This window comes from Lingula anatina, chromosome 4 (assembly GCF_051362555.1).
Source record: "Lingula anatina isolate TDL-2025a chromosome 4, LinAna3.0, whole genome shotgun sequence".
Classification (NCBI taxonomy): Eukaryota; Metazoa; Brachiopoda; class Lingulata; order Lingulida; family Lingulidae; genus Lingula; species Lingula anatina.
Window position 1 is genome coordinate 4,294,902 of NC_141770.1, and position 23,021 is coordinate 4,317,922.

General features: G+C 33.9%; 2 protein-coding genes and 1 long non-coding RNA gene across 5 annotated transcripts in view; all 3 read left to right on the forward strand.

Annotated features, from left to right (window-relative positions):
* LOC147762101 (uncharacterized) overlaps positions 1-23,021 on the forward strand; it is a 214,773-nt gene that overhangs the window by 73,765 nt on the left and 117,987 nt on the right. The window lies entirely within an intron of this gene.
* LOC106176769 (uncharacterized) overlaps positions 1-23,021 on the forward strand; it is a 226,984-nt gene that overhangs the window by 32,919 nt on the left and 171,044 nt on the right. The gene's annotated exons all lie outside the window — the stretch shown is intronic.
* LOC147762105 (uncharacterized) lies at positions 21,658-22,958 on the forward strand. Its single transcript, XR_015334180.1, has 2 exons — positions 21,658-22,143; positions 22,484-22,958. It is a non-coding gene; the product is annotated as an uncharacterized LOC147762105 (long non-coding RNA).

The window sequence follows — 23,021 nt, forward strand, 5'->3', positions numbered from 1 at the left end:
TGTTTTCAATGTAAATTTCAGTTGTCCCAAATATGTTGTCCCAAAAAACACTTTTCATTAGATACAGTCAACAGATCATCTAATCACAGATTTTTATTGTTGTAAATCATCATTTGTACAAATTTCAGAAATATTGGATTAGATTTGACAAAATTATTAACGTTTAACTATTTTATGTCATGGAATTTGCCAGCGTTTTCTATGTTATTTTCAGTTTTTTCAGTTATATTCCTCTTTTTCCAGAGTTACCCTTACTATGAAGATGCAGGCAGTGAAAGACAGCACCAAGAGCAGCACTATGTCTTATCCATGTGTACAATACATGATATGTGGCAAGATTTAGGACATTGTCAAATGTTGTGATAACAACAACCCATTCCAGAAACCGATTGTAAGGAGTAATCTGCATCTGGCATTGATAGTAAGGAGAAGTCTTGTTTGGGTATATATTGTTTTCCAGATAACAGTTATAGGTAATTTGCAACCTCCTACACAAACAACCTCAAATCATCACATTTGCTATTTTATTTTATAATCACATTGCAAAATTATTAACATTTAACTATTTTAAGCAATAGAATTTGCCAGATTTTTCAGTGTAATTTTCAGTTTTTTCAAGGATATTGTCGAAAGAAGATATTTTTCATTAGACACAGTCATTTGATCAGCTTATCACAAGTTTTCATTGTTGTTAAGCATCATTTGTACAAATTTCAGAAACACTGGACTAGATTGACAAAATTATTAACATTTAACTATTTTAAGTCATGGGATTTGCCAGTCTTTTCAATGTAAATTTCAGTTGTCCTAAATTAATTGTCCCAAAAAACACTTTTCATTAGATACAGTCAATAGATCATCTAAATACAGATTTTTATTGTTGTTAAGCATCATTTGTACAAATTTCAGAAATATTGGACAAGATTTGAAAATTTTATTAACGTTTAACTATTTTAAGTCATGGGATTTGCTAGTGTTTTCAATGTAAATTTCAGTTGTCCCAAATATGTTGTCCCAAAAAACACTTTTCATTAGATACAGTCAACAGATCATCTAATCACAGATTTTTATTGTTGTTAAGCATCATTTGTACAAATTTCAGAAATATTGGACAAGATTTGAAAATTTTATTAACGTTTAACTATTTTAAGTCATGGGATTTGCTAGCGTTTTCTATGTTATTTTCAGTTTTTTTCAGTTATATTGTTCTTTTTCCAGAGTACCCTTACCATGAAGATGCAGGCAGTGAAAGACAGCACCAAGAGCAGCACTATGTCTTATCCATGTCTACAATACATGATATGTGGCAAGATTTAGGACATTGTCAAATGTTGTGATAACAACAACCCATTCCAGAAACCGATTGTAAGGAGTAATCTGCATCTGGCATTGATAGTAAGGAGAAGTCTTGTATGGGTATATATTGTTTTTCAGATAACAGTTATAGGTAATTTGCAACCTCCTACACAAACAACCTCAAATCATCACATTTGCTATTTTATTTTATAATCACATTGCAAAATTATTAACATTTAACTATTTTAAGCCATGGAATTTGCCAGATTTTTCAGTGTAATTTTCAGTTTTTTCAAGGATATTGTCGAAAGAAGATACTTCTCATTATACACAGTCATTTGATCAGCTTATCACAGGTTTTTATTGTTGTTAAGCATCATTTGTACAAATTTCAGAAACACTGGACTAGATTTGACAAAATTATTAACGTTTAACTATTTGAAGTCCTTGGATTTGCCATTCTTTTCAATGTAAATTTCAGTTTTCCCAAATATATTGTCACAAAAAGACACTTTTCATTTGACACAGTCAACTGATCTGCTTATCACAGATTTTTATTGTTGTTAAGCATCATTTGTACAAATTTCAGAAACATTTGACCAGATTTGACAAAATTAATAATGTTTAACTATTTTAAGCCATGAGATTTGCCTGTCTTTTCAATGTAAATTTCAGTTTTCCCAAATATGTTGCCCCAAAAATCACTTTTCATTAGATACAGTCAACAGATCATCTAATCACAGATTTTTATTGTTGTTATGCATCATTTGTACAAATTTCAGAAATATTGGACAAGACTTGACAAAATAATTAACATTTAACTATTTGAAGTCCTTGGATTTGCCAGTCTTTTCAATGTAAATTTCAGTTGTCCCAAATATGTTGTCCCAAAAAACACTTTTCATTAGATACAGTCATCAGATCATCTAATCACATATTTTTATTGTTCTTAAGCATCATTTGTACAAATTTCAGAAATATTGGACAAGATTTGACAAAATTATTAACGTTTAACTATTTTATGTCATGGAATTTGCCAGCGTTTTCTATGTTATTTTGAGTTTTTTCAGTTATATTCTTCTTTTTCCAGAGTTACCCTTACTTTGAAGATGCAGGCAGTGAAAGACAGCACCAAGAGGAGCACTATGTCTTATCCATGTGTACAATACATGATATGTGGCAAGATTTAGGACATTGTCAAATGTTGTGATAACAATTAACAACCCATTCCAGAAACTGATTGTAAGGAGTAATCTGCATCTGGCATTGATAGTAAGGAGAAGTCTTGTTTGGGTATATATTGTTTTCCAGATAACAGTTATAGGTAATTTGCAACCTCCTACACAAACAACCTCAAATCATCACATTTGCTATTTTATTTTATAATCACATTGCAAAATTATTAACATTTAACTATTTTAAGCCATGGAATTTGCCAGATTTTTCAGTGTAATTTTCAGTTTTTTCAAGGATATTGTCGAAAGAAGATACTTCTCATTAGACACAGTCATTTGATCATCTAATCACAGGTTTTTATTGTTGTTATGCATCATTTGTACAAATTTCAGAAATATTGGACAAGATTTGACAAAATTATTAACGTTTAACTATTTGAAGTCCTTGGATTTGCCAGTCTTTTCAATGTAAATTTCATTTTTCCCAAATATGTTGTCCCAAAAACCACTTTTCATTAGATACAGTCAACAGATCATCTAATCACAGATTTTTATTGTTGTTAAGCATCATTTGTACAAATTTCAGAAATATTGGACAAGATTTGACAAAATTAATAATGTTTAACTATTTTAAGCCATGAGATTTGCTAGTGTTTTCAATGTAAATTTCAGTTGTCCCAAATATGTTGTCCCAAAAAACACTTTTCATTAGATACAGTCAACAGATCATCTAATCACAGATTTTTATTGTTGTTAAGCATCATTTGTACAAATTTCAGAAATATTGGACAAGATTTGAAAATTTTATTACCATTTAACTATTTTAAGTCATGGGATTTGCTAGTGTTTTCAATGTAAATTTCAGTTGTCCCAAATATGTTGTCCCAAAAAACACTTTTCATTAGATTCAGTCAACAGATCATCTAATCACAGATTTTTATTGTTGTTAAGCATCATTTGTACAAATTTCAGAAATATTGGACAAGATTTGAAAATTTTATTAACGTTTAACTATTTTAAGTCATGGGATTTGCTAGTGTTTTCAATGTAAATTTCAGTTGTCCCAAATATGTTGTCCCAAAAAACACTTTTCATTAGATACAGTCAACAGATCATCTAATCACAGATTTTTATTGTTGTTAATCATCATTTGTACAAATTTCAGAAATATTGGACTAGATTTGACAAAATTATTAACGTTTAACTATTTTATGTCATGGAATTTGCCAGCGTTTTCTATGTTATTTTGAGTTTTTTCAGTTATATTCTTCTTTTTCCAGAGTTACCCTTACTATGAAGATGCAGGCAGTGAAAGACAGCACCAAGAGCAGCACTATGTCTTATCCATGTGTACAATACATGATATGTGGCAAGATTTAGGACATTGTCAAATGTTGTGATAACAACAACCCATTCCAGAAACCGATTGTAAGGAGTAATCTGCATCTGGCATTGATAGTAAGGAGAAGTCTTGTTTGGGTATATATTGTTTTCCAGATAACAGTTATAGGTAATTTGCAACCTCCTACACAAACAACCTCAAATCATCACATTTGCTATTTTATTTTATTATCACATTGCAAAATTATTAACATTTAACTATTTTAAGCAATGGAATTTGCCAGATTTTTCAGTGTAATTTTCAGTTTTTTCAAGGATATTGTCGAAAGAAGATACTTTTCATTAGATACAGTCATTTGATCAGCTTATCACAAGTTTTCATTGTTGTTAAGCATCATTTGTACAAATTTCAGAAACACTGGACTAGATTTGACAAAATTATTAACGTTTAACTATTTGAAGTCCTTGGATTTGCCAGTCTTTTCAATGTAAATTTCATTTTTCCCAAATATGTTGTCCCAAAAAACAATTTTCATGAGATACAGTCAACAGATCATCTAATCACAGATTTTTATTATTGTTAAGCATCATTTGTACAAATTTCAGAAATATTGGACAAGATTTGAAAATTTTATTACCATTTAACTATTTTAAGTCATGGGATTTGCTAGTGTTTTCAATGTAAATTTCAGTTGTCCCAAATATGTTGTCCCAAAAAACACTTTTCATTAGATTCAGTCAACAGATCATCTAATCACAGATTTTTATTGTTGTTAAGCATCATTTGTACAAATTTCAGAAATATTGGACAAGATTTGAAAATTTTATTAACGTTTAACTATTTTAAGTCATGGGATTTGCTAGTGTTTTCAATGTAAATTTCAGTTGTCCCAAATATGTTGTCCCAAAAAACACTTTTCATTAGATACAGTCAACAGATCATCTAATCACAGATTTTTATTGTTGTTAATCATCATTTGTACAAATTTCAGAAATATTGGACTAGATTTGACAAAATTATTAACGTTTAACTATTTTATGTCATGGAATTTGCCAGCGTTTTCTATGTTATTTTCAGTTTTTTCAGTTATATTCTTCTTTTTCCAGAGTTACCCTTACTATGAAGATGCAGGCAGTGAAAGACAGCACCAAGAGCAGCACTATGTCTTATCCATGTGTACAATACATGATATGTGGCAAGATTTAGGACATTGTCAAATGTTGTGATAACAACAACCCATTCCAGAAACCGATTGTAAGGAGTAATCTGCATCTGGCATTGATAGTGAGGAGAAGTCTTGTATGGGTATATATTGTTTTTCAGATAACAGTTATAGGTAATTTGCAACCTCCTACACAAACAACCTCAAATCATCACATTTGCTATTTTATTTTATAATCACATTGCAAAATTATTAACATTTAACTATTTTAAGCCATGGAATTTGCCAGATTTTTCAGTGTAATTTTCAGTTTTTTCAAGGATATTGTCGAAAGAAGATACTTCTCATTATACACAGTCATTTGATCAGCTTATCACAGGTTTTTATTGTTGTTAAGCATCATTTGTACAAATTTCAGAAACACTGGACTAGATTTGACAAAATTATTAACATTTAACTATTTTAAGTCATGGGATTTGCCAGTCTTTTCAATGTAAATTTCAGTTGTCCTAAATTAATTGTCCCAAAAAACACTTTTCATTAGATACAGTCAATAGATCATCTAAATACAGATTTTTATTGTTGTTAAGCATCATTTGTACAAATTTCAGAAATATTGGACAAGATTTGAAAATTTTATTAACGTTTAACTATTTTAAGTCATGGGATTTGCTAGTGTTTTCAATGTAAATTTCAGTTGTCCCAAATATGTTGTCCCAAAAAACACTTTTCATTAGATACAGTCAACAGATCATCTAATCACAGATTTTTATTGTTGTTAAGCATCATTTGTACAAATTTCAGAAATATTGGACAAGATTTGAAAATTTTATTAACGTTTAACTATTTTAAGTCATGGGATTTGCTAGCGTTTTCTATGTTATTTTCAGTTTTTTTCAGTTATATTGTTCTTTTTCCAGAGTACCCTTACCATGAAGATACAGGCAGTGAAAGACAGCACCAAGAGCAGCACTATGTCTTATCCATGTGTACAATACATGATATGTGGCAAGATTTAGGACATTGTCAAATGTTGTGATAACAACAACCCATTCCAGAAACCGATTGTAAGGAGTAATCTGCATCTGGCATTGATAGTGAGGAGAAGTCTTGTATGGGTATATATTGTTTTTCAGATAACAGTTATAGGTAATTTGCAACCTCCTACACAAACAACCTCAAATCATCACATTTGCTATTTTATTTTATAATCACATTGCAAAATTATTAACATTTAACTATTTTAAGCCATGGAATTTGCCAGATTTTTCAGTGTAATTTTCAGTTTTTTCAAGGATATTGTCGAAAGAAGATACTTCTCATTATACACAGTCATTTGATCAGCTTATCACAGGTTTTTATTGTTGTTAAGCATCATTTGTACAAATTTCAGAAACACTGGACTAGATTTGACAAAATTATTAACATTTAACTATTTTAAGTCATGGGATTTGCCAGTCTTTTCAATGTAAATTTCAGTTGTCCTAAATTAATTGTCCCAAAAAACACTTTTCATTAGATACAGTCAATAGATCATCTAAATACAGATTTTTATTGTTGTTAAGCATCATTTGTACAAATTTCAGAAATATTGGACAAGATTTGAAAATTTTATTAACGTTTAACTATTTTAAGTCATGGGATTTGCTAGTGTTTTCAATGTAAATTTCAGTTGTCCCAAATATGTTGTCCCAAAAAACACTTTTCATTAGATACAGTCAACAGATCATCTAATCACAGATTTTTATTGTTGTTAAGCATCATTTGTACAAATTTCAGAAATATTGGACAAGATTTGAAAATTTTATTAACGTTTAACTATTTTAAGTCATGGGATTTGCTAGCGTTTTCTATGTTATTTTCAGTTTTTTTCAGTTATATTGTTCTTTTTCCAGAGTACCCTTACCATGAAGATACAGGCAGTGAAAGACAGCACCAAGAGCAGCACTATGTCTTATCCATGTCTACAATACATGATATGTGGCAAGATTTAGGACATTGTCAAATGTTGTGATAACAACAACCCATTCCAGAAACCGATTGTAAGGAGTAATCTGCATCTGGCATTGATAGTGAGGAGAAGTCTTGTATGGGTATATATTGTTTTTCAGATAACAGTTATAGGTAATTTGCAACCTCCTACACAAACAACCTCAAATCATCACATTTGCTATTTTATTTTATAATCACATTGCAAAATTATTAACATTTAACTATTTTAAGCCATGGAATTTGCCAGATTTTTCAGTGTAATTTTCAGTTTTTTCAAGGATATTGTCGAAAGAAGATACTTCTCATTATACACAGTCAACTGATCTGCTTATCACAGATTTTTATTGTTGTTAAGCATCATTTGTACAAATTTCAGAAACATTTGACCAGATTTGACAAAATTAATAATGTTTAACTATTTTAAGCCATGAGATTTGCCTGTCTTTTCAATGTAAATTTCAGTTTTCCCAAATATGTTGCCCCAAAAAACACTTTTCATTAGATACAGTCAACAGATCATCTAATCACAGATTTTTATTGTTGTTATGCATCATTTGTACAAATTTCAGAAATATTGGACAAGATTTGACAAAATAATTAACATTTAACTATTTGAAGTCCTTGGATTTGCCAGTCTTTTCAATGTAAATTTCAGTTGTCCCAAATATGTTGTCCCAAAAAACACTTTTCATTAGATACAGTCATCAGATCATCTAATCACATATTTTAATTGTTCTTAAGCATCATTTGTACAAATTTCAGATATATTGGACAAGATTTGACAAAATTATTAACGTTTAACTATTTTATGTCATGGAATTTGCCAGCGTTTTCTATGTTATTTTCAGTTTTTTCAGTTATATTCTTCTTTTTCCAGAGTTACCCTTACTTTGAAGATGCAGGCAGTGAAAGACAGCACCAAGAGGAGCACTATGTCTTATCCATGTGTACAATACATGATATGTGGCAAGATTTAGGACATTGTCAAATGTTGTGATAACAATTAACAACCCATTCCAGAAACCGATAGTAAGGAGTAATCTGCATCTGGCATTGATAGTAAGGAGAAGTCTTGTTTGGGTATATATTGTTTTCCAGATAATAATTATAGGTAATTTGCAACCTCCTACACAAACAACCTCAAATCATCACATTTGCTATTTTATTTTATAATCACATTGCAAAATTATTAACATTTAACTATTTTAAGCCATGGAATTTGCCAGATTTTTCAGTGTACTTTTCAGTTTTTTCAAGGATATTGTCGAAAGAAGATATTTTTCATTAGACACAGTCATTTGATCAGCTTATCACAGGTTTTTATTGTTGTTAAGCATCATTTGTACAAATTTCAGAAACACTGGACTAGATTTGACAAAATTATTAACGTTTAACTATTTTAAGTCATGGGATTTGCCAGTCTTTTCAATGTAAATTTCAGTTGTCCTAAATTAATTGTCCCAAAAAACACTTTTCATTAGATACAGTCAACAGATCATCTAATCAGAGATTTTTATTGTTGTTAAGCATCATTTGTACAAATTTCAGAAATATTAGACAATATTTGACAAAATTATTAACGTTTAACTATTTTAAGTCCTTGGATTTGCTAGTCTTTCCAATGTAATTTTCAGTTTTTTCAGTTATATTGTTCTTTTTTCAGAGTACCCTTACCATGAAAAAGCAGGCAGTGAAAGACAGCAGCAAGAGCAGCACTTTGTCTTATTCATGTGTCGAGAGGAAATATGTCTCACACAAAGCAGAATAGATGTTGGTAGTTATGATGGAATTTTATTATGAAGTGTTATATTAAACCCATATAATATATTTGTTCTTTTATGGGTGAAGTTTTCAACTCTGATGAAGAATTGGAATTGATGTTTACTAAATAATTCCAGATAAAATGTTACGCTATTAAAGAGTCAGTCCTCCTGTTTGAATATAGTGTTTGTGCTGATGTTCTGTTTGCAGAAACTTTAGCCCTCATGCTTGCACATAAAATATTCCTCAAAGAACTCTCATACCAATATTTGGTTTATTTGTTGCTAATTTAACAATAAGAAATCAGTTAACAGATTTTTAAAATCTTGATTAACCTGTAGGCTTTACAGATTGCAAGACGTAACCATGAGACTGTATTGTTACATAGTAGTTAGCACATATATTAACTGGATTAAGGGACTGAATTAAAAGAAGTGCTAAGGCAAATACAACCAACAAAAAAGTTCCATGACAAGGATTATCTGACCCGTAATAATGATATTTTTGTTGTATTTAAAATGTGAGGGAAATGATACAGCTTAGTTAATGTAACAGCGGAGTTGAAATTGAGAATCCAGATGAAAATCAAAAACAGCACTTTGCAGTTTGTTTTAATACATTATCCTAGAAATACATCTGTGTTGGCTTCCTTGGTGTACTCAACATTCCAGGAACTGTTGTCTTGGTTCAGAAAAGGGTAGAAGATCAATTTTAATTTTACAATATACAAGACATAATAATGCTTTTTCCTTCTGGCTTTAAACTGTATGTCATGTGACATTTGTATAGACATCTTCAGATGGAAATTTTATTAATGTTGTACAAATATAAAAGCTTTAAGAAGGCTGGAAGAAAATTTGTCCCACACCATTGCAACATTCACTTAAAAATGATTTTTATTTTCAGCCATGTCCGTACATTGCTGTCACCTATGCTATTTTCAATTCTTTGGCATGTTAACCGTCTCATTATTGAACTAATTACCTGTTTGTCTGTCATCCACATAACTCAAAAAGCTATGGACCAATTTTGATGAAATTTTCAGGAACTGTCAGAAGTGGGCCAAAGAACAGATGAATAGTTTTTGGTGGTGATCCGGATCAATAATCAATCAATAATCAATCAATAATCAATAATAAAAAAAACTTAATCATTATAGAATGATAATTTAGGAGTGAAACGGCATTGGGTGGAGACTTTGCTGACTTGGCAGAGGTCTGCTCTCTCCGAGTGCTTTTTTAGTTGCATATGTAAACATGTTCTTTTGACATTTTCTGCATCTTAACAATTTTGTTAGTTGTTTATATTAAAATGATGGTAAATCTGTTAGCGTGTATTGTGAAATAAAGAATAAGAAATGGAAATAAAATTATATCAGTGTAGTGTGTCAGATTCATTCCTTTACTGTTTTCAGATCAAGGAAATTAGATATTTAAAATTGTTTTATTGATGTATTTTTATTTGTTTGAAAAGAGGTCTGTCCATACTGTAATGCCATACTTGAAATTTTGTTAATTCTTTTGGAGGTGATGTATTGTTCTTTATGTATGAAGATATATTGATTTTCATTTTTAGATACTAGTGAAAGTCTTTTTGTTTTTGGTACATGCATGCCAATAGTATGTATGTTCTTCATTATTTCACTGTAATAAAGGATATTTTTGGGGAAAATATGTATGTTCAATTGTTGCTCTTTTTCTCCCTCTTCTTTTTCTTCCCTTTCACTTTAATTTTTATAAGAAAAACAAATAATTTTTGTGAAAAAATGGAATAATATCAATAAGTAGATTTTCCAATTAAAAATATACAAAGGTTAGACAAAATTCTAATTTCAAGAGGGGAATATTGGTGTGATATATTTTTCAGAAACCTTTTAATCGGCCACTGCGTTACCGATATACACGTTACCATATTGCGTGTAGATTGTTGTTGTTGTTGTTATTGTTGTTATTTACGTTGTGAGTTGTCTGTCGGCACAACACTCAATAACTCCCTTTCCTTTAACTTGTTTGATTCCGTTATAATCTTTATCTGCAGTTAGTGAAAGTCTAAGTCGTTTACTTTACAACATCAATTGGCTACAAGTTGCCTTAAATTTTTGCATGTGATCCTCTATCAAGAGGAACTGTAGTGGCCAATAAGATTTTTAACTCTGAATTTTTTTACTTCTGAATATTTTGACTGTTATGCGCATTATTTTTTCGCTCGGCTTTCTCCTTTATATTCGCTTAATAAGAGAGAGAGAGAGGGGGTATTCTAATTAAATTCATCCTTGTCTAACACAAATTAATAGAAATGCTGTCAAGATTTTAATGGTTTGATGATATCCCTTTTCAATCACAGTTTTAAACCTATATATCATGATTATGAGGAAATATCGCGTGTGATTTTCGCCCAAAAGCCGTGACGTCTGCAGCGCATCTCTGAGGCGCGTTTATTATTTATTCTTCACTCGTGGAATGATTGTGTTAGTGCAGAAAATTTCTTTCTCACCAGATGACAACTGAAAACTTTGAAAATATTTTATGAATCAACATTAAGATCATCAAAGCAATCATCATCATCATCGTTATGAACATCACTTCCGGCCAGTCTTATATTACTTCAAGGAACCTAATTTGCATATAAGAGAAAAAATGCATTTTTTCTGATTTTGGCTTGTCTCCAATTTCTTCATTATTTTCAAATAGCAATGTCATCTTTTGCTCACAAATCTGGACACGTTTATTCCAAATGCATTGTTTGTAAATTATGTAATTAGAAATAACTTTTATATCACAGACGTGTATCACGTTTTCACTCCACAGCCATAAAACTCATTGATAGCTGCATGGGTATAAAAGTAGGTCAATTGCCTGTATAAAATTGCCATACGATTATTGATTTTTTAGTGTGGACCGTTTTAGGGGGGAGACACAGATGGGAGATGTTTCAAGATACCAGCAAAATATTTTCGTTGCATGCGGGTACTGAAAGTCAGAGTATATTGCAAACTTTGAAAGAAAAGAGTAAAACTAGCCCACATCTCCAGCTTCACCATGTAGAACTTTATACATGCCTCGGTTCCTCTCTATTTCATCTGACTCTCCCTAAAATTTTTCAGACCGCGTTAACTGTTCAGCTCCCGGGAACCGCGAAGCATCCAGCGTGGTGGCAGACGCTGAGCTCTGCAAACGGCACATTGCATTCACAAGAGGGGGTAAAGGTTTTCTAGGGAAATGCTGTATTTTACTACATCTGACGAATTACGTGATAAAGGAAAGATGTTTTTTACATATTTGAATTTATATTGACTAAGTGCATTGAGAGACAACGATTCACTGTATTTCTTCTCAAAATTGACAGGTTAAAAAAAAAAGAGCAAAAGGAGATTACCTATCTCCCCTATGAATCCTTACATGGCATATCCTATCCGTGAACTTTTGATCTACTTTAGTTTTCACACTCCTACACACACTGAGTTTGTATGGTATCAATAGAAATGGGGCGTATTGGTGGGACGGGGGGGGGGGGGGGGGGGGGGGGGGGGAGAATTCTAATGTGACTTTTCATGTTCAAGAAGATATGGTATTTCTATTTTGATAATGCTACATCTACAGCATATTTGGGTTCATGCACAGTATTACACACAGCTAGATTATCGACCGAAGTCTGTTGTTTTATACATGTTTTTTATATACAATAAACATTTTATTTTAAAAGATATTGAATTGAGAGCGTTGGCAACGGGGAAGAGCAGTTTTGTATCCAAACCCACAGTTGTAGATGATGCTGGTCTGCACATTCCGCGCTTTATTGTAATTTTGATCTGATTCGTTTATTTTATGATGATTTACTTAGGACAAACAGTGAACCGATGTACAACTTCAATGATTGGATTTGGTTCTCCCCCTCTTCGACGAAGGGCCTGTGCGTGTGTGTGTGTGTGTGTGTGTGTGCGCGCGCGTGTGTGTTTAGTGTATGTGTAGAGGAGAGTGTATGTCGTTTTCACGTAGTCCTGCCATACATTGACAAGGTACCGACATTATTTTTAAAAATTAATTGTAGCTTAACTCGTACGTCAAGGGTGTGTATATTCTATTTTCATTTCCATTTGCTTGAAGCTGTATTTGTTGTTCAGGTTCCATTTTTAATTTAAAATTATTTTGCCTTTGTTCTATTCATTAATTTTTCTTGTATTATTCTGAAAAGTAATTTTTTTTATTTTTAGGTAATAATTACTTTAATTGTTATAGATAGAGTCATCCAGATTTGTTCATGATTCTTTTTTATTTATTTATTTATTTTAATGCGTTTATTCACTCAAATAAAAAAAAGAAAATATACATATATAATGAAATATTTAAACAGATAAAAATTAAATGCACATAGTAGGGCCTACTGGTGATAATTTCGGTAATTAAATACTGATAAATAAAAAAGAACATAAATATATAGAAATACTTTCACTCACTCATCCATACATACATACTACACGTATACATGCTTGTTGTGTGCTACATATCGGCAACTATAACGTACTAGAGGTGGACATTTTAACACGTTATGGTAATGGAATGCGTTTCCATTTTGTATTAAACCAATCTTCTTTACCTGTCTTTATAGCAATGTATTTTACTATTTTCTTCTTCTGACTGAGAAAATGCAGAAACAGTTCAAAATCATAGACTGATGGATTTTCTGAATTTTTGTTTATAAACTGTTTAGCCACAATAATAGAGAAATTTAAAGCTTTTGCGCAGTGGTCGCTAGACAAACAGCCGTACATTATAGTTTTTTCATTTCTTCTAAAGTGAATGGTATTATTCGGAGTGTTTATTATAACGTAATCTTCAAGACGTTAACCTTTATCACGCACTTCTAACTTCGTGTCCCTTTTCCATGCATCATACGTCACTTATACCTGTAGTTTGCTTGTTTATTCTTGTTTTGGTACCTGAAGAAGGTTCACAAGCAAAAGCTCAGGCATTTTTTCACCTTTCAGAGTTAATCTTTACAGATGCGTTTTCAATATATTTTTTCGTAAAAATACGGAAGATGCTGTCGAATGAAAATCTGCAATTTTTTTATCAGTCATAACAGTTAATTATCATAAAAGAGGTTTGTTATCTGATTCTGGTCCGAGGATCAACTGGTTGTGAATTCGGCCAGAGACAACCGGAGAGAGAGAGAGAGAGAGAGAGAGAGTACACTCTACCTGAGTCACAGATAGAGTTTTCACTAGATATTCATAGATAGGCCTATGTATAAAATGTAAGGATGTGTTTAATAATTTTTGAAGAAGGATTCCTGTTTATGATTTGAGCGCAAAGGACGATTGCGTTTGTTACGTTCAGTAAAAGCAGTATTGACGACAGCTATCATCTGAGTCCTCAAGGGGGTTGAACTCCCAACACGGTCGGAGGTACGTTGTGTAGATGAATAATAACAACATATGGTCTCTCTTGCTCTTTCTTTGGTTAGTCTTTCGATTCACACAAAAATCGTTGCATAAGTTAGCTAAGCACATGTGCTAATCATATTTAAAACACGAAATGCAGACTCATTTTTAGACCTTCGTTACTGTCGCTTGCAACACCATCTCACATTTGCCTATAAGTTTATTTTCAATAAAGTAGATAAATAAGGTACTTGTTTGGAAGCAAGTCTAACGTCTCAGAACATGTCTAGAATGTTTATCTTAAATAATACAATGAATGACTTGCAGCTACTTTTAAAAGCCGAAAAATCCTTCGTGGCGTATTTTTGCTCCAGATCATTAATTTTAGTTGCTTTAATGTTTTGAAATATTTTAGTCATTAATAAAATCTTCATTTTAGTTAAGACAAGGACTGAAGGCCCCGTTGGGTATTTTCCTTACTCGTAACATGCACTTATCATTCCCCGAGATGTGAAGCACCCCATTCCTGCGAATCGTGAATTGCGGGTTTCTATCCCTCGTCCTTATACTGTATATAGTGGAACGAAGTCATTATACTCGATGATAGTTATTTTCAGCTCGCCGGACTCGCATTTTCAATGAGATATGAATAAAATTCTAATTCAATTTATGTTATTTGTGATTTGATGATTTTATTTTCCGCGGCCGTGAACTGTGATCACCCCCCCTCCCCCTTCCCAGCGGGCCCTCATGATTAGATGGACGATATGTTAATAGGGCACAGTCAAATGTTTTACACGTAACACGACAAAACTGCACTCTGTTAGGAAGCCAATTGCAACATCTTCGTTACCAGGCATTGAGAAAATATACTTGAGATTGGGAAAAATAATTGGAACGTTTTAGAAAAAATTAACGCGCATCTAATATAAGCATTGTCTCTTGATAGCGCAGTCTATAAAAGTAAAGTAGGCCTACAAGTAGGCCTACTAGTAGCTTTGCAGGATATTTGGGAAAAAATTGACTTTAGAATATTTTCAAGTAGGCTACGTTTATTTTACTTTTAATGGTAATCACTCTAAATGCGAAGGTCCTTAAATGCTCTATTTGCTCAAATTGAACGTAGTGTTAGCAGTGCTGAGAACCAGCAAAAGTTGAAGCAAAAAGAAAATACATAATAACTAGAGGATCAGAGAGGCGATACCGCCTCCGAATATTGTACCACCAGCTGGAGCAAGCGCATTCGTATAGACCCCCACATACACAAAATAAGGGACACAGTCACCAGTCTTGTGCTTGACAAGCTGTAAACATGCAATCAACAAGAATTTTCAATATATGCAAAAATATATGAAACTAAAAATGGTACAATCAAATTTAAGTTCATCGTAAGGTAGGTGAAAGGTCATTTTCAAGGTAAATTGCCTGTATATGACTTCCTATTCAAGTTCAATAGTAACTATGGACCTATCTCTGCCAGGTTTGGAGTTAAAAGAGAAAGAAATTAGCAGAGTTCAGTTCATGATAATAAGTAGATCAAAGGTCAATTTCAAGGTCACACTTAGATTGCCAGTATATGACTTCCTATTCAAGTTCAATAGTAACTATGGACCTATCTCTGCCAGTTTTGGAGATAAAAGGGAAGCAAAATTTGCAAAGTTCAGTTCATGGTGAAAAGTAGGTCAAAGGTCAATTTCAAGGTCACATTTGGATTGCCAGTATGTGACTTTCTATTCAAGTTCAATAGTATCTATGGACCTATCTCTGCTAGTTTTGCAGATAAAAGGGACTAAATGTTATAATTTTGGAGTTACCATAATGTGCCATAAATTTCCTACAGAAAAGATTAATTAAAATAAAGAAAACATCATTTTGGTCAAAATTCTTAAAATAGGAGGTGCTCTGAAGTTCCAGAAGTTCAAATTTGATGAAATAATGTCATTTTTGACCACAAGTTGTCTGCTTTGCCAAGCCTTATGTATTATTTTTCCGGAGTTCAAAATTTATTATCCATTACCGTACTGCACATTTTGCTTTCACCACCAATATGTACTTTTTGACACAGCGTAACTTGAAAACCGTTTGGAATACAAAAAAACGGAGACCACCTCCAGTGTTGGGCTTTACATGCTCTACAAAATGCAAAAAAGAATGGGTCTCTAGCATTAACAGTTCCCGAATTAGAGACAGTTTTCAGTTTCGGTACTTTATGGCCGCTACTCCTGTGAAAATGCACCGATTGACCCCAAATTCACGGAGATGAAAGATGACCCGAAGGGTTACACTTTCTAATAATATTATTGGTTAAGTCTGTGTGGTATCTGAATAACAGGGCAAAAAAATTTTTTTTCGTAAAAAATTTCATTTTTTTGAAAATTTTGGCCCGTTTGACCTTGAAATAAAGGTCAAAGGTCAAATCCAAGGGCATATTTGAAATCTACACATATGACTTTTGGAAAGCTGTCTGTAGAAATTTTTCCCATAACTCCTTCCGTAGGGTAGATAATTAGCATTTAATTTTGCCATTTTTAGACAAGGGTGCATTGCAATGAGTGCCACACCTAGACCCCAATACCGACAAAGCCCAAATTTTACGTGGAACGAGTTGAGATTATAGGTGACCTAAATCCAAGAGATGGATACAGGGGCCCTTACCGTCTAGGAGGAGAAGCGGTAACGGTGACTTGGCGGCGGAGCCGCAGGAGCCGCAGGAGCCGGCGGAACATACGGGTCGGGACTAAAACCATGGGTACCGCCAGCGCCTACGCTGGTGGTACAATAACAATACAAAATAATTTAAAATGACCTTTTTGCAATAATTTATTCTTTATCAATAATCAATGATATTATATCTAAACGAAAAATCAAAAGATATAATAACTTGGACGCAGAGTAAAACTGTGGCGCTTCATGTGACCGGATGTGCCGAGATGTGACCCAGTATTCACTATTCACTGCGGGTTTTTCTTTGACCTACTTAGGCGGGCGGAGCGGGAAAATTTTACACGTTAATGAAATAACGTTATTCCAAGGACAAGATATATCTATGAGTTGCCATTAAAGTTTTATCTAAAGCAGTAGGGCATTCCACGATTCCAGCATCCCTTTAAATGTATGCAAAGACATTCTTGATGACAAAAGGGTGAGTACTTTGTTGTAGTGATCTGGTACCGGAAGTCTTGGGATTGAAAGCGACAGTAGAGTCTTTTCCACGAAATCGTGAGCATGCGCAGTTCGCGCCATTTTGTGCGGGACTGTTTCTCAGGGGGAAAGAGTAGAAGGGGCCTTCGGTACTTTTGTAGTATACCCCCCCCCCCTCACCCTGTAACTTTCTGTAACTTTCACTTTTCAAACAGTTTTTTACATTTTATTGTTTATCCATGTCAAAGCTATTGAAATAAAATGCTTTTGTAATTACCTGTGGATTTTTTATTAGTGTTAATCACGTTTAATCCAGCCCATTGAAATACAAAGTTAGAATCTTCAATTTACACCCGCAGTCAATAACTTGCCGCATTTTCGTTGGCTAACCCTAAGGTAATTTTATGTGAACAAGTAGCTCATAATAATTTCACAGAGGAAATCCAAGTATACAATGTATCAATCCTATGTTCACATAAAATAAGGTAGAGTTAGCCAACGAAAACGCAGCAAGCTGCGGTTTCATTGTAAATTTTCACATTGTATTTCGATGGGGTGGATTAAACGTGATTAAAACTAATAAAAAGACCACAGGTAATTACAAAAACATTTTATTTCAACAGCTTTGACATAGGTGCAAAAGACACTGTAAAAAAATGTTTGAAAAATGAAGGTTTCAGGAAGTTACAGGGTGGGGGGTATACTACAAAAGTACCGAATGTCCTATCTTTGCTGTCGATGAGGTACGTTTTTAGTTCTTTCATTGAAAAGTCATCAGGCACTTCTGCTAAATTTCTATTCCAACTGCTCCCATGAATGTGTTTTTCGAAAAAAATCAGGTGTTAACATGTTACGAAACTTTGAAAATTCAGATTGAAATGAGCACTCCTCGATATGGCGTCCGTCGTGTACACTCCACACTTTCCCCCTGAAACTTCAAATCCCGCAAAATCTCGCGTTCCCACGGATAATTTAGCGGAAGTCACGTGACCGTGGAAAAGACTCTGTTGGGCGGGGCTTTTGAGAGAGAGAGAGAGAGAGAAGGACCTGCAGATACAAGAGGTAGAGAATAGACGTAGGGATCCGGTGATCCCAGTGTTATAAGTGTTATTCAGTAGCTCTGAGTTCGATCCTTGAAACATCTGAGGTAAAACATAAAAAAGTACTAGCAGAGTTATATATAATCAAGAAGCAATGAGAAGATCCGAGTGCTAACTGGTCCACGGCCTTAATATGGCAGACCTACATGAAAGGAAGACTGCTTAATCCTGTAATGGTCACTCCACCTCTCACACGCCTCCACTGGCGTCATTCAGGCATGGGCACATTAATCAAATCTCGACTATACAGTCTTGTGGGGATCGAGGCATGTGACCATTTAAGGGACCATTCCCAGACTAAATGTTAATCAATTTATTTCTGAGGGATTTCTTGCTGAATTGCTTTTAGCTTAGCAGCTTAGATGTCTGGCATGCCTACTGATAATTGTACCACCAGCGTAGGCGCTGGCTGTACACATGGTTTTAGTCCCGACCCGCATGTTCCGCCGGCTCCTCTGGCTCCGCCGCCATCTCACCGTTACCGCTTCTCCTCCTAGACGGTAAGGGCTGCCATACCCATCTCTTGGATTTAGGTCACCTATAATCTCAACTCGTTCCATGTAAAATTTGGGCTTTGTCGGTGCTGGGGTCTAGGTGTGGCACTCATTGAAATACACCCTTGTCCAAAAATGGCAAAATTAAATGCTAATTATCTACCCTACGGAAGGAATTTTGGGAAAATTTTCTACAGACGGCTTTCCAAAAGTCATATGTGTAGATTTCAAATATGCCCTTGGATTTGACCTTTGACCTTTCTTTCAAGGTCAAACAGGCTAAAATTTTCAAAAAAATGAATTTTTTACGAAAAAAAAAATTATTTGCGCTGTTATTCAGAAACCAGACAGACTTAACCAATAATATTATTGGAAAGTGTTACCCTTGGGGTCATCTTTCATCTCCGTGAATTTGGTGTCAATCGGTGCATTTTCACGGGAGTAGCGGCCATAAGATGCCGAAACTGAAAACTGTCTCTAATTCGGGAACCGTTAATGCTAGAGACCCATTCTTTTTTGCATTTTGTAGAGCATGTAAAGCCCAACACTGGGAGTGGTCTCCGTTTTTTTGTATTCCAAACGGTTTTCGAGTTACACTATCAAAAAGTACATATTGGTGGTGAAAGCAAAATGTGCAGTACGGTATAGTCAGGTGGCTAAGTCCAAATTTTATCCAGAATTGTGCAATAGATGATAAAAGCATGACACTTTCCACGATGAGTGACCATTGGGTGTTCATCTATTTTGTATCGGGGGGGGTTGGCAAACACCCAATGGTCATTCATCGTGGAAAATTCCATGCTTTTATCATCTTTTGCACAATTCTGGATAAAATTTGGACTTAGCCACCTGACTACTTTTCACCATGAACTAAACTTTGCATATTTTGCTTCCCTTTTATCTCCAAAACTGGCAGAGATAGGACAATAGTTACTATTGAAGTTGAATGGGAAGTCATATACTGGCAATCTAAATGTGACCTTGAAATTGACCTTTGACCTACTTTTCACCATGAACTAACCTTTGCAAATTTTGCTGCCCTTTTATCTCCAAAACTGGCAGAGATAGGACCATAGTTACTGTTGAACTTGAATAGGAAGTCATATACTGGCAATCCAAATGTGACCTTGAAATTGACCTTTGACCTACTTTTCACCATGAACTGAACTTTGCAAATTTTGCCCCTTTTATCTCCAAATCTGGCAGAGATAGGTCCATAGTTACTATTGAACTTGAATAGGAAGTCATATACTGGCAATCTAAATGTGACCTTGAAATTGACCTTTGACATACTTTTCACCATGAACTGAACTTTGCAAATTTTGCTTCCATTTTATCTCCCAAACTGGCAGAGATAGGTCCATAGTTACTATTGAACTTGAATGGGAAGTCATATACTGGCAATCTAAATGTGACCTTGAAATTGACCTTTGACCTACTTTTCACCATGAACTAACCTTTGCAAATTTTGCTTCCTTTTTATCTTCAAAACTGGCAGAGATAGGTCCATAGTTACTATTGAACTTGAATAGGAAGTCATATACTGGCAATCCAAATGTGACCTTGAAATTGACCTTTGACCTACTTTTCACCATGAACTGAACTTTGCAAATTTTGCTGCCCTTTTATCTCCAAATCTGGCAGAGATAGGTCCATAGTTACTATTGAACTTGAATAGGAAGTCATACACTGGCAATCTAAATGTGACCTTGAAATTGACCTTTGACCTACTTTTCACCATGAACTGAACTTTGCAAATTTTGCTTCCCTTTTATCTCCCAAACTGGCAGAGATAGGTACATAGTTACTATTGAACTTTAAAAGGAAGTCATATACTGGCAATCCAAATGTGACCTTGAAATTGACCTTTGACCTACTTTTCACCATGAACTGAACTTTGCAAATTTTGCTGCCATTTTATCTCCCAAACTGGCAGAGATAGGTCCAAAGTTACTATTGAAGTTGAATAGGAAGTCATATACTGGTAATCTTAATGTGACCTTAAAATTGACCTTTGACCTACTTTTTACCATGTACTGAACTTTGCAAATTTTGCTTCCCTTTTATCTCCAAAACTGGCAGAGATAGGTCCATAGTTACTATTGAAGTTGAATAGGAAGCCATATACTGGCAATCTTAATGTGACCTTAAAATTGACCTTTGACCTACTTTTCACCATGAACTGAACTTTACAAATTTTGCTTCCCTTTTATCTCCAAAACTGGCAGAGATAGGTCTATAGTTACTATTGAAGTTGAATAGGAAGTCATATACTGGCAATCTAAATGTGACCTTAAAATTGACCTTTGACCTACTTTTCACCATGAACTGAACTCTGCTAATTTCTTTCTCTTTTAACTCCTAACCTGGCAGAGATAGGTCCATAGTTACTATTGAACTTGAATAGGAAGTCATATACTGGCAATCTTACTGTGAAATTAACCTTTGACCTACCTTTTGATGAACTTAACTTTGATTGTACCATTTTAAGTTATATATATATTTTTTGCATATTTTGAAAATTCTTGTTGATTGCATTTTTACAGCTTGTCAAGCAAAAGACTGGTGGCTGTGTCCCTTATTTTGTGTATGTGGGGGTCTATACGAATGAGCTTGCTCCAGCTGGTGGTACAATATTCGGAGGCGGTATCGCCTCTCTGATCCTCTAGTTAATTACCCTTTAGCAGCTTCAGTAGGTATGACAGACATCTAAGCTGCTCAAGTTGATTGCAATTTAGCAAGAATCCCCTCAGAAATACATTGATCAACAGTTACAGGTAATTTCTGACAGGCTTCCGAATAGGGGATGTTCGGGATAGCCTATTTTGAACATCTGCGCAGCAGATGACGTCAAACGAGACCTGAATTGGAGCGAGATTTCACGAGAGGTGGGGTTAAAATCTGCCATTGAAACTTCTCTCGCGGTCAGGCACAAGTCTATGTTTTAGGATTGCATTGAGTAAAATTTGGCGTTGTCATGTAATTTGAGATAGAGCAACGCAATGGCGAATTGCTAATGTTGTGTCGTAGGGTGCATTGCAGATAAAGTAAAGCGAGAAAACCAGGAAAATGACTATGGATGACGGACACGACTGGTGAGAGAAGTGAAGTGAAGAAAGAGAAGTTGGGCTTGATTAGATTAAAAGGACTAAATGCCGAAATATTTAAAGTACAGATCAGGTCGCAGTATTTTGTAGAAAGAAAGGGACCAACTGCAGACAACTCGCACCCTGCACGTCACTGGCTCCATGGCATCACCGTACAGACCGTATCATCAACGGTCGAGGGGCATATTAATAAGTAAGTTTTGTGTGTAGTTTACAGGACACCATGGTTTATTAATGTAATACAGCCCTAGTACTTGTGATTAATAGTCTTTTACGGTAACTATATCAGACAAATTTGCTTGTACCATTCCTAGCTCCATATAACGTGTACCTGATTATGAAATACTGGTGAACCTTCCACACCTCTTAAGTATACACAATGTTCAGTTGTAACATTCCATGCCGGGTGGTCAGTTATGATAATTGCAATTTGCAAGTAAGGTGGAAATTAGGGTTGGTATTTTACAACAACGTTTATCACATAATGATATATATTTCAGAAAACTAAGTGAGTTATTTTTTATTTATTTTAGAGCATGACAGACACAGCACATGTTATTGAACCAGTCAAGAACTGCGAGAGTCATGTGGTCAGGATAATCAGATGTTGAAGATTGCTCAGTGTATATTAATCTCTTATGTCCTTAGTTATTATGTTGTTTACTTAATTATATCAGGAGTCAACAGATGGCATTTTTTTCTGGGTGTCACTTACAGTATCAGGCATTTTCTTTATTACTTTAAAATGAAATATTTGGTTTTATGAATATATATAGCCTATGTATATAGGCCTATGTATTGTACTGCACTAGTGATTTAATGAAGAAAAGTTTTTTACTTGCTAGTATCATTCTTATGTTACTGTAGTGACTTTTTTTAATAACTATATGACACCTGTTTTTCATATCATTTACTCAGATCACAAATACAAGTTCGCCTGTGATGTGTTTATTTGTTGCATTTGTGTATAACTGTCAATAAAATGCAATGATTTTGTGAAAATTTCAACTTGTATGTTGTCCATTTTAATACTTTCTTTTGTCATCTTTCCTGTCATTTAAGTCGGATCTG